Source organism: Lactuca virosa, chromosome 9, assembly GCF_052849685.1.
Source record: "Lactuca virosa cultivar CGN04683 chromosome 9, Lactuca_virosa_CGN04683_v6, whole genome shotgun sequence".
In the NCBI taxonomy this organism is placed as follows: domain Eukaryota; kingdom Viridiplantae; phylum Streptophyta; class Magnoliopsida; order Asterales; family Asteraceae; genus Lactuca; species Lactuca virosa.
The window spans coordinates 211,901,785-211,918,331 of record NC_136434.1 but is presented as its reverse complement, the minus strand read 5'-3'; the positions used below and the strand labels follow the sequence as shown (position 1 = coordinate 211,918,331).

The following is a 16,547-nucleotide window of genomic DNA, read 5'->3' as shown; positions in this document are numbered from 1 at the left end:
AACTTTCGCATACGAGCTCTGTTTTCGACGTTCTTTACAACTTTCGTTTAGACTTCGTCGGCTAATTTTGATTTATATTTAAAGTTATATTTTAACGGGCCTAGATAGGTAAAGTCCGTTAAAAATTCATAACTTTGTCATCCGACGTCCGTTTTAACCTGTCTTTTTATTGTTGAGCTCCTATTAACGAGATCTTCGATTCTCGTTCAGATTCTGTCGGCTAAAAGTTGGTCAATCTAAAATTCGAATTCCGGGTTGTGTACTGCTATGCTAAATCTTGGAAAATTATAACTTCCTCATACGAAGTCAGATTTGGACGTTAGTTTTTGCATGCTCTCGGTTTAACATATACTACGACTTTCGTTTAGATCGTTAAGGCTAAAAAGTATTTTATCGCAAACTCACTTTTTACATCACACAGTATCGTGCTGGTTTTGTTGCGAAACTTCGACATGTCATAACTTCTTCGTTATAACTCGAATTTCAACGTTCTTTATATGTACGGAACCCTTGTGACATATACTATAACTTGGTTAAGATTATTTATTCTAAATAATCTTCTATCAAAAAGTCATTTTTGATGTTTATTGTCTCTAAATTGACTGGCTCGAATCTGCGGGCGTTATATATATATATATATATATATATATATATATATATATATATATATATATATATATATATATATATATATTATCCGTTTACCCGCGCCAAGCGACGGGTGCGAATACTTTTTTCAGAAATTAGATTTTAGAAGTGTTAGCTCTTTTGCTAACATAAACGAAATCAATAAGAATTAAAAATGAAAATTTATGATTCTTTTTAATGTACATGAACACAAGAGTGATGATTGTGTATTATTAATCGTGCAACACTTCTCTAAACACCACATTTGTGTATACACCTATAGCAATGTCATTGATACCCTTAGGCGTATATTCTTCCAACATCAATCTTTACGTATGACTTAATTGCTTCTCATAATTGCTTCTCATGCCATCTTCGGTGGGGATCCCCGGGACAGTACCATGATCCCTCACCAAATATTCATTTATTATTAAGGGTAACCTATAGGAAGAACATAAACATCAAATGTTATTCAAATCATCAGAGATAATTCTCATTATCTTGGATAAAAATGACTCGACAAAAAACACTTGAGTTCTTTTAGCCTATATAGACTATTTTCAAGATACTTTTTTTATTGATAGGTTTATAGCTTATGTATTTCATTAATTTGTTTTGACTACAATATGTTCAAGTCTCGTCGTTGACATATATGGAATTAGGTGTTAGCTTAGAAGTAGATTAGATTTGTCGGTTAAAAAAATAATTTTAGTATTTTAAACATAAGATTATTTTTTTTATCCATTCTTTAAAGTTTCTTTGATTTTATTTCTCCATCAGAGTTCATGAATCAATATTTCGGGGTTTTATGACGATATTGTTTATACATCTTTGACATCATCTTTTTGTAATAAGTAATAGAAACTCAAAGTTTTCCATTTAGTGCAACGTTCATCATTTTATGAGCTTAACAAATAAAACAAATAAAATCCTCAAATTAGAATATACATATTTAAAAAACTTTACAAATGGTGAATAACTTTTAACAAACTTTGTGATCTTTTAAAAATTATATCTTTTAACTGTAACGAATAGAAGGTTCTTAACAAAATTAACTAAGAATATGAATATACCAATATAAAATAAATGTATTTTAGAAACTTATAAAAAACAATCATATATCTTGAATTTGCATTGGTCAACTAACACACAAAATGATATATGTGAAATATAATAAAATATCCATACATTAAGAAGTTTTAGCTTTATTTTTGAAATCAATACTTTTAAATGTAAATAAAAAGTAATAGGGATCATAACAAAAGTATATTTATGAGTATGGCTGTATGTCTATTTTGTTTCCTATGTAGCCAACTTTTTGATACCAGATCAAGCCCACATGCAACATGTTACCACTTCAACTGTAAGATCAAAGAACATAACAGAAGAGTAAATGCAAAAAATAAGTAAATGTGGGGAATTGGCTATAGTTATACAATATTCATAAATATGGTTATGAAAAATTCAACAGAAAAGTAAATGCAACTAATGACTTATATAATTGATTTTGGACTCTTGCACCAGATTAACCATATTTGATTGTTCCTGATGTGGGGAGTGATTTGGTTGAAGCTTTTTCCAATACTATGACCATTTTAGCCTTGCATGGCTTTTTCAGGTGGCGATGTTTGGTGCATTCATCTGAAGGTTTCATCCAGATTTCTTATGTTTATACTTGATATGGTGCTTTCTGATTCAAGATTGGCTAGTGGGAGAATTTTTCTTGTTTGACCATTCTACCCTTAATGGTTTGGTTTTAGTTGCCTTATGGATGATGCATATGAATTATTCAAGCATTTATCTTCCTGCTACTACTGCCTAATTCTTTTGGAGTGTTTGGTTTGGAGTTTAAACCACTTTACCCCTGCATCTTGTGGGTTGATTGTTACGTTGGTTAACTGGTGTTGGGTCTATAGTTGCAACCTGCTATAAAACATATGAATGGTACAAAAATCTTTTACATATCACTCTCTTTCATTACATCATGTCACAGTTCCCAACTAAACATTGTACGTGTATATAAAACTCAACATTTAATAGCACAAAAATCTTTTACATATCACTCTCTTTCACTACTCAAATTAACATCTTTTACATATCTATCTCTTTCGTTCTACCTAATAGTCTACATAAAACCGAACATTTAATAGCGTCAAAATGTCAAAAGAAGCAGTATTATTAAATCAAAAATTTTCAAAACTTACACTCTATAGGTATCTTTCCCCCTTATTGCTTTAACATTAATATCATCATGAATCCAGTGACTGGAGGAAGAGAAGATCCCACACTTGAAACCTTGAAATCTACATTAAAAACAATCACAACCAACAATCAATGAAACTTACATTCCCGGGAGATATTAAAAATGCACAGCTTGAATCATAATTTGCATCAAACCTTCATGTTAAGTCTGTTTGAACACATGGGTCCCACATTCTCACGAAATATTCATATCTGATTGAGAGAGAGGGATGTGCCGAGTTCTGGGTTTGTTCTTCTAGCCTTCTTGTTCTGGAACAAAAAAAAATATGACCTAGTATAAATCGAATATCCTCCTGTTGGCCCCTAGCACACAACACACACATGGATAAACCATGCTCATATCTCCATTTTGCAGAATTCAGAAATTCAGAAAATGAAATCGATTTTGCAGAATTCAAATTCTATAATCAATCTTAAAAGGAAGAAATCAGCAAATCAAAACCATATGTTCCAACTACCATTTGAAACCTCATCAAAAGGAAAGAATAAATAATATAATTATGCATACAGAAGATATAGAGTAGTAACTGAAAGTGAAACATTATTGATTTTGAGAGGGAGAAAGTTTGATAGAGATGTAGCGCTGCAACGATGAAAACAGGAGACGACAGTTTGGTAACTTCGTATGACTGTTGTTGGTGTTTGTACGAGAATGGTACGAGGACGGAGACATAATGGTGGCACATTGGTGGAGGGGGGAAACATCTGGTTATTTGGGTGCAATGATCTAGACGAAGTGGTAGTCTAGGGTTGTAAGAGGAAGAACTGTAATCTTACATTCGATCAACATTTGAAGTAGGGGAAAGTAGAAAAGTTCAGCGACGGAAAAGATGGGCCATAATAGAATAATTATAGCCGAGATATAAGCTCAACATGGGATTAAACTTACGGATCAAAAGTCAATAAAAGATAAAAAAAATCATGCATCATGTAATTGTAATTTCAACCTAAAAGTTAGAAATATTTGAAAAATAATATTATTTTATTATTGATTACTTATACTATCAATTTAATAGTTTAAACATCTTAAAAATATATTATTATAATATTTAAATTATTTATAGAAATAATTAGATTTCTTTTATAAGATAATATAAATATAGATATAAATATATTTTATTTTAAATAGTTTTAGTTAAAAGAAAAGATAAAATAAAATAGAAGATTTAATTAGAAATCATGATATGTTCGTAAAAAAATATAAAATAAATAACGAAACTGAAATTTTATAAACCATATAAATCATTTATATAATTTTGTCTTTAAAATAATAAAATTTTATTGGTCGTCTAGTGGATGAAGACGAAGGCACCTTTTATGAATGGGTCAACTAAACGACTCATGCTCAAACTCCTCACATCAAACACGCGCCCACAGGAGCGTGCGATCAAAACACTCATTTCCTCCTCCGACATTCTTGTCTCCATCGATTTTCCGCAGCTTTAATACAATGAGATGCGACGAACGACTGAACGAGTCCTCCCCGCGAAACACGGCGGCCGGACCTCACATTCCTCGATCCCACATTCTCACGTCTTTTGCGCTCCACAACTCGACACAGAAGAAGTAAAATCGTGCAATTATTTCAGAATAATGGCGTTCTTCTCGGAAAAAGCTTTAGCAGATCAGAAAATACGGTAACTCCGCTCATTTTACCACCACCATCCGACCACCAACACCACCACCGCCGCCGCCTCCACCCATCCAGAACGAAGAACATATACCCAACTCCGCTCAAATCGACAAAGAGAAAAACAGACAAACAAACCCCATAATTGATAACGAAAAGGAAGAGAAAACAAGAAAAAAAAGTTTGTCGCTTTGGGTATTCCCCCCAAGATCTCATCTGGGTTGTGCTTCGTCAGGTGTTTTAGGGTTCGGGGTGTACGATTCTTGAATCAATTGGATCGATTTAAAGAACAAAAAGAAAAATCTCACGAATTTCAAGTTTGTTTGAAGAGATAAGTTAACAAGAGAGGATGAATATATTCTGGAAAGACCCAGGGCTTCCGACAGATTCATTCTATGAGGGTCGAGCTGAATGCACCGATGTTCCTAAAACCAAATTTAAAATCAAGGTAACCCATCTCTCTTCTATAATCATATATATATATATATATATATATATATATATATATATATATATATATATATACATATATATATATATATATATATATATATATATATATATATATATATATATATATATATACCAATCAATTTCACTGTTTGCTAAAAGTTCTTTTCTTCGTGTTGGATCTACGAGGAAGATGATGAACATGTTTAAAATTACAAATTGGAATTTGATTTATCCTAACGTTTTAAATGGATTCTTTTTAAGGCTTCTAATTCGTAAAATGTTTATCTAGTCGGGGAAGACTCTTAGTGTAAGGAAGTGGCAATCAACATTCAATCCAGAAGGTCATCTTGATATAGGCTAAACCCTTGGTCGAATTTATCGTGGTGTACGTTTTTATTTTCCCAACCAAATTACTAATGTAAATTTGGAATTTTTATTAAATTTGTACTTAATTTGACATTTTTTTGTTGAATAGTTGATGAATCAGGGGATACATCCAACGATTAGAGGAGAAGTATGAGAATTTTTACTCGGTTGTTTTGATCCCAAGAGTACATATGAGGAAAGAAAAGAAATACGCCTAACAAGAAGGTATTTAAGTATTTTCTCTTCTTTACAATTCTTTTTTTTAAATGATGACTTATATATATTTATTCGTTTTTATGATTTTAGAGAATAATATGGAAGACTAAAAGAACTATTCACATACATGTTTCCACTTGTTGGAAGTGGCAAGTTTATAACTGCTCCTGTGATAACAGAAGATGGAACCCCAACTCAAGATCCAATAGTGCTTCTAGAAGCAAACCCTGAGAAACTTATGACACCAACAACTCAAGCAACAAGTAATCTTTTTTCCCCTTTTGACAAATGTCACAAATTAATAGTTGTTTAAATGGTTTTACACTTTTACTAACGCATACATTTCATATATTGTAGTCAATTCAGGCAAAGAAATATCTGTCCCAAAGGAAGAAGACAATAAGATAATCCAATGGAAACTTACCCTACGACAAATAGGTTGATATATAAAGATTCTGTCATGTACATGTTTTAAAATCATTTCATTTTTCAAGTTTCAACGTTGTTTAATCATTATAATGTAGCGTTTTTTATCTTTGGATTTTACTATTTATGATAGGTCTTGATGTGGTTCGAACAGATAGGACACTTGTGTTTTATGAAAAGCATGATAATTTGTCAAAATTGTGGGATGTTCTTTCGGTGTATGCTTGGTTTGATAAAGAAGTCGGTTATGGTCAAGGTGGATGTTGATTTAATCATTTAAAAATCTTCTTTTTCTTAAAGGTTTAATATTATTATTATTATTATTATATTTTGTAACACCCTTTTGAAAATGGTATGTGTCAGATTCTGATTATGATTTGTATGTTTTGTAAACGTATGAAACAAGAATGAGTGATCTTTGTTCTCCTATGATTATGTTTCTTGAAGATGAAGCAGATGCATTTTGGTGCTTTGAACGTTTAATGCGTAGATTGGTATTTATATATATATATATATATATATATATATATATATATATATATATATATATATATATATATATATATATATATATATTCATTATTATATATTATCATTTCTAAAGCTATGAGTAATGACTTAATGATTGTATTTCAAGAAATTAAATGTGATTTCATTTATGGGTTTGAAGAAAGGGAATTTCAAATGTGTAGGGGCATCTGTTGGGGTTGAGTCACAACTTTGCAATTTAGCAAATGTTATTCAAGTTGTTGACCCTAAACTTCATCAACACTTGGGTACTTTCTTAATAACTTTTTTACATTTTTTTTAATAATAATAAAAATGCTCAACTAATATTAACACGAATGCAGATCACCTAGGTGGTGGTGATTATTTATTCGCATTCAGAATGCTTATGGTGTTGTTCAGAAGAGAACTTACTTTTGGTGATTCTTTGTATCTATGGGAGGAAATAAATAATAATAATAATAACCTTATAAAGAGACACCAAACTTTAACCTTTTTGAAAAGATTCTTTAGTCTCATTTATACGACACTTTACTCATTCAGCCACTTTACTCAATACATGACTTAATGTTCATTTAAAAATCTTGTTTTTTTTTTGTTGATTAATGCCACTTTACTCAATACATGACTTAATGTTCATTTAAAAATCTTGTTTTTTTTTGTTGATTAATATTAATGAATTTGAAACAGATGATGTGGGCTTTGGAGTATGATCCTGATCTTTACAATTTATATGAGGAACCTGATTCTGATAGACCTGAAGATGCTAAAGAAAATCCAAAATCATCACGTCAATGTGGCAAATTTGAAAGAGAAATTTTGAGAAGTGGGGCCAAAGATGAAGAAACTCTCCCCATTTCTGTGTTTCTTGTTGCAAGTGTACTCAAGGAGAAAAGTGTCAAATTGCTCACAAAAGCCAAGGGACTCGATGATGTTGTTAAGGTCAAACCTTTTCTTTTTTAAAAGTGTTAAGAACGCAAAAGTTTCCTTCAACATATTCATGATGATGTGTTTCTTGATTGTTTCATCTTTTTTGGCAGATATTGAATGACACTTCTGGGAATTTGGATGCTAAGAAATCTTGCTCGGGGGCTATGAAACTTCACAAAAAGTATCTTAAAAAGGTACAAACTTGTTGGTTCTTGATGGATATTCATAAAAAGTGTGGGATTTATTTGGTTTCTTGATGAATTTGGTTTACTTGGTGGTGTTTTAGGTGAAGTTAGAAAAGGCAGCTTCATAATAGGATGATGAGCTTTGAGTGTTTGACTTGTGTTAATGATGAAAGAGAAGAAGATGAAAGATAGAGGTTGGAGGCAATTTTTGTTTGTAATTTGTAAAGACTAATGTATGTTGTGTACAATTACAGTCGATTCTTATTGAAGCAATGTTTATTAAACTATCACTGTATCCTGTATATGTGAAACCATGAAGATGACTAAGTTATATATATTTTTTATGAATAAAAGAAACTTCTGTTCGCTTTTTGTTTATAGTTTGAATCAACTTTGAATATTTTTCCTAATAATATGATTTCGATCAGTTCTTCATTCAAATATCCATAGGAAATATGCAAACTCCAAAGATTTTTCCAAGTAATCGCTCCAGTTAGATCAAATATGCAGCCTACTAATGTGATATCACTAAACATGAATTGGTGAAGAAGAATTCATCTAACAGAGACTTAATTCCCAATTTCAAATTCGAAAACGTTAAATTAAACTCTTCAATGTTGCAACTTATAGCATAATGAATCCAACTGTTGAGTTGTGATTCTAATCGGAATATCATAAGTGGTGTGCACTCTGAATTTCTTGAGCTTCAATTGGCGACATTGAGCTAGGGTTTTGCTGACCATCAAAACGAAATCCGAACCGGATTGATTACCAACATTTCGTTCAGCATTGACAAGTCCATACATGTTCCCATCGTTTTGAGAGTGTACCTGTTCTTATCACGCATTTTGTAGAAGGTAAACGAGAGAGGAATTCAAGAAGCAAGCAATCTAGTAACAGACTGATTCGATCTTCTTCCACCTCCTCCATAATTTCATCAAACTTTATTCGTTTTGGGGCAATTTTAAGTTTTTGTCCTTCCGCCATTTCAATAGTTGCAACTGAGCTCTCGCCGATTTCCCTCGTGAGATATACAAAACTCAAATTAGGTGTAAATACAAACACTTCGTTTTGACACCTACACTTTGAAAATAAACATTTCGTTCCTATAAAAAGTTCCTTATGTTATGTTTCTTTCTTTTTCATTTTTTATTAGTTTTCTAAGGGCTTAAAGTCTATATTACCTTCTAAAAAGGACCATGACTTGTTATAGCCCATTTTTATTGTTAATGTGGCACTTTCTTTAGCTAAAACAAAAGATCCATACAGTGTAACGCCCCGGTTTTTCTCGGTACGTTTAGTTATTTTAATTTAATTATTCTTGTAACCTTGGGTTAATTTATTTAACCAATGTCTGATTTTCTTATCTTATTGGACTCTTTTGATCATCTTGTAAACTCCTTTTATTGAAGTCCATGGCCTATGGGCCTATTTGCAAGTTCATCTAGTAAATAGTACTTAATGTGTTAATTGAGTCATTTGGAACACACACAAGAAAAACACTCTAAACCCTCCATCTCTCTCTCAAATCGTTCTCTCTCTCTTTGGGATCAAGAGCAGCCAAGGGGCTGTTGTTTGGAGCTTAATTCTTGTTCATTTCCAGCCTTGATTCGTATTGGTATGAACCTCCTTATCATTTCTTACAACTTGATTCATAACCTTGTTCTAGTTTTATGATTTCATCTTCACTTCTTCTCCTTCCTATTTGATTTGTAATTGTATGTTATACATCATCTCAAGATCCTATCTTCACCCCATATATGGTGGATGATGGATCTAGGGGATTACATGTGGCAAAAGATCATGGAAACCCTAAAAGGGAGAATGGTGATTTTATGTGCTTTATGTTCATTTTCATGTTGATTATTATTACAATCTTGTGGCAAAATGAAATCCTAATGATACCTAACCCTTTTTAGTACCACCATGATCATGGGGACTAAATTGGGATGATGAACACATCTTAAAATGTGTTTCAAAGGGAGAAGGATGGATAAGCCAAAAAGGAATCACGGGTGGCTACGATTCTGTTTTCCATCAGATCTGTAGTCATTTCGTAAAATTCATATCTTGAGCTCTAGAACTCAAACGGACCCCAAACCAGTTCCAAAAGTTCACAAATTGAGTTGGCTAACTTTCGTAAGCAGGCCAACCTCACTGATAAGGACTTTATCTATGGGAAAGAATGGCATCTTTGCTGTTAGGTCTGATCCGGGTCTGTTCTGATATGTCATTTTGTTTTCATCATTTCTAAGGCTTGGAAAAGGATCCAGAGTGATTCCAAGTTTCTATATGTTCCTTATATTATGAATTTAAGATATGGAGCAGATGGGGTGTTATTTCCAATTATAAATTGGTTAGAATGGATCCACACTCCAGATCAGTGGGCAGTCACCAGCTTTTGCTAGTGCTGTGATTGTCCACAATGTGAATTTTATATCTGGAGTTTGGGAGATGTTTTTCATTCAATTCCAACTCTGAGACTTTCATTTGTATGTCCTTTACTTCTATGAATTTTGGTTTGGACTATTTCTACTCACAAGTTGGGTAGAATTGGCCAACATCACTTGACTGTATTGTTGGAGACAGAAGTGATACACCATTTTGTAAAATTCATATTTAATTCATCTTTTGGAGTTAGAAGGAGTTATTTATAGTTCTGGAATCCTGAACAATCATATTTTCCTATAAAATTTTGTTAATGCTATGTTTCTGTTTTATATTTTGGAGTAAATCCGTTTTGAACAGCAGGTCTGTTTTAGAGACCTTGCTGTGATTACTCTTTTCTCAACTCATAGCTTCATTACTTCTCCTTTCTAACCTTTAGTCCTTCTTAGGTGAGGTTTTGAAGTTTGCTCAAGCTTGGTAGCAGTATTTGATTGTTAGCTATCCTTACTACTCACTCAAGGTGAGTTCTCTCACACCGTTGTATTGATGTTTGCGTTTGCTAGTTAGCTCGTGTGTGATTATTTGAATTTATTATAAAGGCATGCTATATAACCATTGTTTTAATTCGTACATGTGCACTGTATGTAACTAAATATGGATATGGGGACACCACCAAAGGATACGGATTTACCAGTGCGGTGGGTAGGTAATATCACCAACGTAATACTCATCATGAGGTGCGGTGATTAGGGCCAAATGATACGGGATCTTCCCGGTGCGGTTCAAACCTACAAGTCCTTCTTGTATTATAGGCATTGATTCGTTCTTTGCCCTTATCATATAATTATAAATGGAAAATGGATTAGGGTTATTAAATATGAATGTTAGTACAATGTCTGTGTTTGAATCCGCTAAGCTTTGTGTTTACGTTTTCCCTTATAACTTTACAGGTGTTAAGATTAAAGAGGCTAAGGCTTAACATGGAGCACCGGGACATCGCTAGTAGTTATTTTTGTTGGGACCTTATTATTATTATTATTACTTCCGCACTTATTTTATATGATTATTAAGTTGATGGATTATGTTATGACTATTTCAGTTGTTTTAATTTAATTTAAGATGCGTGTTTAAAAGTTTAAAATTTTTGCAAAAATTTGGGTGTAACAAGTTGGTATCAGAGCCAGGTTTGAGGGAACTAGGCTTTCTTGTGGATGTTCTAGACTCAAATTTGAGGCTCTATAAGAGTTTATTTTCTTTTTAAAATATTTTTCAAACCTTCTGAAGACTAGTAGTGGAAGATGTCGCGGTGTGCCAGTCAGCCAGCCAAGTAAGCCTTATTTCTTATGTTAAATGTTTATGTTAAATTGTTGACTATGAATTGGATTCTACTAGTCTTAAAATGTTAGATTACACACTTATTTAGTGTTAACATGTGAGAGAGTTGTAAAATTAATGGCTAGAGCGAACTGGAAATTTTGAAACTAGACGCGAATGCGAAATTGGAACTTGTGTGGAAGGTAGTAGAAGGGCCCCTACTATTTGAAACATCGGTGCCGGTTTCAGGTCGGGGCAAGGTTGAAAAATTTTCGGCAAGCTGAGTGTTTTGTCTTCCTAGAAATATCTAGGCTGAATTGTTTCTAAGATTTTCCTTCTTCTGCGGATACCAATGGCTCCGCCTGCTCGACTTAATCAGCTCCAAATGGAGCAAGTTAGGGATATTGTCGCTGAGGAATTCAATAATGCCTTCAACGAACTAATCCCGGGTGTGACCAATGACATAATCAACCAAGTCGGTGCTCTTCTGGATGAGCGCCTCGCAGCTATTCCCGGGGGAGCGTTACCGGCTACGCCTGTTCGGGATTCGGCATACTACTTCGAGAAGTTCAGCAAGTGTAGCCCTCCTCTTTGGAACGGTGAATCCGACCCAGTTGCTGCTAAGCACTGGGTGTCAGATGTTGAGGGCGCCTTCATGACTGTTGGGTGTCTGGACCAGTACAAAGTTGTGATCGCCATGAATCAGCTGTGGAAAAGGGGAAAGACATGGTGGAACACCATCACCGCTCTATTAAGCGAAGAAGAAGTGAGGGCCATGTCTTGGGCCCAATTTGTGGAGAGGTTCGAGGCACAATATGTGCCTAAGGTGGAGCAGCAGCGGATACAGCAAGAGTTCATGGCCTTACAGCAGACTACCGAGTCCGTTAGCGACCTGAACGCCAAGTTCTTGGAGATGCTATCTTTTTGCCCCTCGTTTGCTGGGAACGAGGCCTGGTTGGTCAGCCGGTACATGGCCATCCTACGTACCGAGATTCGGGAATTCGTTAGCATGCAGGAGTTCTCGACCTTATCCGCGATCATGAATGCAGCGAGGAGGAGGGAAATCGAGTTGCAGACCCAGTCCAAGAGGAAGGCCAATGACACCTCTTCCAAGACATCCAGAGATGCCCAGAAAAAGCGAAAGCAGGGTAGTAATTCAAGGTATGAGTATAGGACGTCTTCAGGGCGAGAAAAATCCGTTGATATGCTACAACTGCAAAAAGCCAGGGCATCATTGGAAGAATTGTAGGGATCCCCCCTGCAAGTGCAGCACCTGATATTACTTTTGCAGTTCCCGTCTGCTATCACTGCAACGAGACGGGACACAAGAAGCCCGAATGCCTGAAGTTGAAGACTGGTAAAGGAGACGGGGGTACAAATCCTGCAATTGCATCGTCCTCTAAGGGACCCACTATGGTGACACGAGGTCGTGCTCACCAAATGACTACGGAGGAGCCGGTGATTACAGCGACAGTGGTAGCCACTTATTTGCTAGATTTTAAGCCCGATGTTGTTATATTTGATAGCGGTGCTACCCATTCTTTTGTATCTCGCATGTTTATTAATCGTTTGGGGCGTAGTATCGGAAAATTGGCTCACCCAATGGTTGTCGAAGTTGCCGACAACCGCACTATTTATGTCACCGATGTTTATCGGGGTTGCACTCTCGAGTTTTCTGGAGTTGAATTCCCCATTGATCTTATCCCTATTGCGATGCGAGAGCTCTACGTTATCGTAGGCATGGATTGGCTTGATGCGTGTGATGTGGAAATCCACTGTCGTAAGAAGCAAGTTCGTGTTCAAAACCCTAGAGGTGGAGAACTTATCATTCAGGGGGACATTCCCCGCGTGGCCATCGCTTCTTGCTCTTCTGCTATAGCACTAGACGACGTTCCTATCGTTTCCGACTTTAGTGATGTCTTTCCGGAGAAACTCCCTAGTTTGCCACCTATTCGGCAAGTGGAGTTTCGCATTGATTTGGTGTTGGGTGCGACTCCGGTAGCTAAATCTCCTTACCGCTTGGCACCACCTGAGATGAAAGAGCTCCAAGATCAACTTCAGGAACTAAGTGATAAAGGGTTTATACGGCCAAGCTGCTCGCCATGGGGTGCTCCTATTCTCTTTGTGGAGAAGAAAAATGGATCCCAGCGAATGTGTATTGATTATAGGGAGCTAAACAAGCGCACGATAAAGAATAGGTACCCATTTCCACGTATTGACGATCTTTTCGATCAGCTTCAGGGAGCGTCTTGGTTCTCCAAGATTGATTTACGTTGTGGTTACCATCAGATGCGGGTTCGTGAAGAAGACATTGAGAAAACAACATTTCGTACTCGTTATGGGCATTTTGAGTTCGTGGTGATGCCTTTTGGGCTCACCAATGCACCCGCAGTGTTTATGGATCTCATGAACCGGGTGTGTAGCCCGATGCTTAACCGTTCGGTCATAGTGTTCATTGATGACATCTTGGTCTATTCTAAGACCAAAGAGGAGCATGAGCAACACCTTCGGGAGATTCTGGAAACTCTAGAAAGAGAAAGGCTTTATGCTAAATGCTCAAAATGTGAATTTTGGTTAGAAAAAGTTCAGTTCTTGGGGCATGTGGTAAACAAACATGGTATTAAGGTCGATCAAGCCAAGGTTGATGCGGTTAAACAATGGGAGATTCCAAAAACACCTTCTGAAATTCACAGTTTCTTGGGTTTAGCCGGTTATTACCGTAGGTTCATTGAAAATTTCTCTAAAATCGCCTTGCCACTCACCCGATTGACCAAGAAATCAGTGAAATTCGTTTGGGGCCCGGAGCAACAATTTGCGTTTGATGAGCTGAGGAAGCGATTGTGTGATGCTCCGATTTTGGCCTTACCTGATAGGGTTGAGGATATGGTGGTTAACTGTGATGCATCGCTTCAGGGTCTTGGTGTCGTGTTAATGCAACGGGACAGGGTGATAGCCTATGCCTCCCGACAGCTGAAACCCCACGAACGAAACTACCCCACTCATGATTTGGAGCTTGGGGCTGTTGTTTTCGCTCTTAAGATTTTGAGACACTATCTCTATGGAGTGAAGTGTATCATATACACTGACCATAAGAGTCTGAAATACTTGTTCGAGTAGCGGGATTTGAACATGAGGCAGATCAGATGGTTGGATGTGGTAAAAGATTATGATTGTGAAATTCACTACCACCCCGGTAAATCTAATGTTGTAGCTGATTCTCTCAGTCGTAAACAATCTCCCGAACCGATTCAATCTAAGTGTCTCCGGATGACGATGGTGTCGTCTTTGTTAGATATGATTCGTGGCGCCCGTTTGTTGGGGTGAGGTTTGGCAGAGGGTACTTGGGAGTACCGATATCGTGCTTCGGACTACAGAGAAAATCCACGTCATTCGAGATCATTTGGTTACAGCGAGGAGTCGTCAGAAAATTTATGCCGACAAAAGATGCTCCGATCTTGAGTTCCAGGTGGGAGATTATGTGTTGCTCAAAGTCTCCCCCTGGAAAGGTGTGATTCGATTTCGAAAACGGGGAAAGCTCGGATACCGATTCATTGGACCCTACAAGGTCATAGCCCGTGTGGGAAAGGTGGCTTACCGTTTAGAGCTGCCTGAAGAGCTTAGTCTAATTCATAATACGTTTCACGTGTATCAGTTATGAAAATGCCTTGTTGATGAGACCATTGTGATACCACTGGAGGACATACAGGTTGACGAGCGTCTCAATTATGTTGAGAAACCAATCGCTATTTTAGAACGAAAGACGAAAGCTCTCCGCAACAAGACTATAAACCTGGTTAAAGTGCAGTGGCAACATAGGAAGGGTTCGGAATGGACTTGGGAACCGGAAGGCGAGATGAGGGATCACTATCTGGATCTGTTTTTAGGTGTTGACTTCGAGGACGAAGTCCGTTCTTAGTGGGGGAGAGTTGTAACGCCCCGGTTTTTCTCAGTACGTTTAGTTATTTTAATTTAATTATTCTTGTAACCTTGGGTTAATTTATTTAACCAATGTCTGATTTTCTTATCTTATTGGACTCTTTTGATCATCTTGTAAACTCCTTTTATTGAAGTCCATGGGCTATGGGCCTATTTGCAAGTCCATCTAGTAAATAGTACTTAATGTGTTAATTGAGTCATTTGGAACACACACAAGAAAAACACTCTAAACCCTCCATCTCTCTCTCAAATTGTTCTCTCTCTCTTTGGGATCAAGAGCAGCCAAGGGGCTGTTGTTTGGAGCTTAATTCTTGTTTATTTCCAGCCTTGATTTGTATTGGTATGAACCTCCTTATCATTTCTTACAACTTGATTCATAACCTTGTTCTAGTTTTATGATTTCATCTTCACTTCTTCTACTTCCTATTTGATTTGTAATTGTATGTTATACATCATATCAAGATCCTATCTTCACCCCATATATGGTGGATGATGGATCTAGGGGATTACATGTGGCAAAAGATCATGGAAACCCTAAAAGGGAGAATGGTGATTTTATGTGCTTTATGTTCATTTTCATGTTGATTATTATTACAATCTTGTGGCAAAATGAAATCCTAATGATACCTAACCCTTTTTAGTACCACCATGATCATGGGGACTAAATTGGGATGATGAACACATCTTAAAATGTGTTTCAAAGGGAGAAGGATGGATAAGCCAAAAAGGAATCACGGGTGGCTACGATTCTGTTTTCCATCAGATCTGTAGTCATTTCGTAAAATTCATATCTTGAGCTCTAGAACTCAAACGGACCCCAAACCAGTTCCAAAAGTTCACAAATTGAGTTGGCTAACTTTCGTAAGCAGGCCAACCTCACTGATAAGGACTTTATCTATGGGAAAGAATGGCATCTTTGCTGTTAGGTCTGATCCGGGTCTGTTCTGATATGTCATTTTGTTTTCATCATTTCTAAGGATTGGAAAAGGATCCAGAGTGATTCCAAGTTTCTATATGTTCCTTATATTATGAATTTAAGATATGGAGCAGATGGGGTGTTATTTCCAATTATAAATTGGTTAGAATGGATCCACACTCCAGATCAGTGGGCAGTCACCAGCTTTTGCTAGTGCTGTGATTGTCCACAATGTGAATTTTATATCTGGAGTTTGGGAGATGCTTTTCATTCAATTCCAACTCTGAGACTTTCATTTGTATGTCCTTTACTTCTCTGAATTTTGGTTTGGACTAATTCTACTCACAAGTTGGGTAGAATTGGCCAATATCACTTGACTGTATTGTTGGAG

The 16,547-nt window shown here is 36.1% G+C and overlaps 1 long non-coding RNA gene and 1 pseudogene across 2 annotated transcripts; one reads left to right on the top strand and one right to left on the bottom strand.

The window, feature by feature from the left end:
• Positions 1 to 2,695: 2,695 nt before the first annotated feature.
• Positions 2,696 to 3,633, bottom strand: LOC145136348 (uncharacterized). The gene is made up of 3 exons (XR_013720401.1): positions 3,418 to 3,633; positions 3,025 to 3,138; positions 2,696 to 2,930 (listed from the first exon to the last, which is right to left on the bottom strand). It is a non-coding gene; the product is annotated as an uncharacterized LOC145136348 (long non-coding RNA).
• A 702-nt stretch (positions 3,634 to 4,335) lies between these two features.
• Positions 4,336 to 7,730, top strand: LOC145140255 (uncharacterized; annotated as a pseudogene). Its single transcript, XR_013722120.1, has 12 exons — positions 4,336 to 4,967; positions 5,262 to 5,357; positions 5,460 to 5,563; positions 5,645 to 5,817; positions 5,921 to 5,992; positions 6,114 to 6,236; positions 6,386 to 6,474; positions 6,651 to 6,756; positions 6,832 to 6,927; positions 7,176 to 7,429; positions 7,528 to 7,611; positions 7,704 to 7,730. The product of XR_013722120.1 is annotated as an uncharacterized LOC145140255 (transcript).
• Positions 7,731 to 16,547: the final 8,817 nt, after the last annotated feature.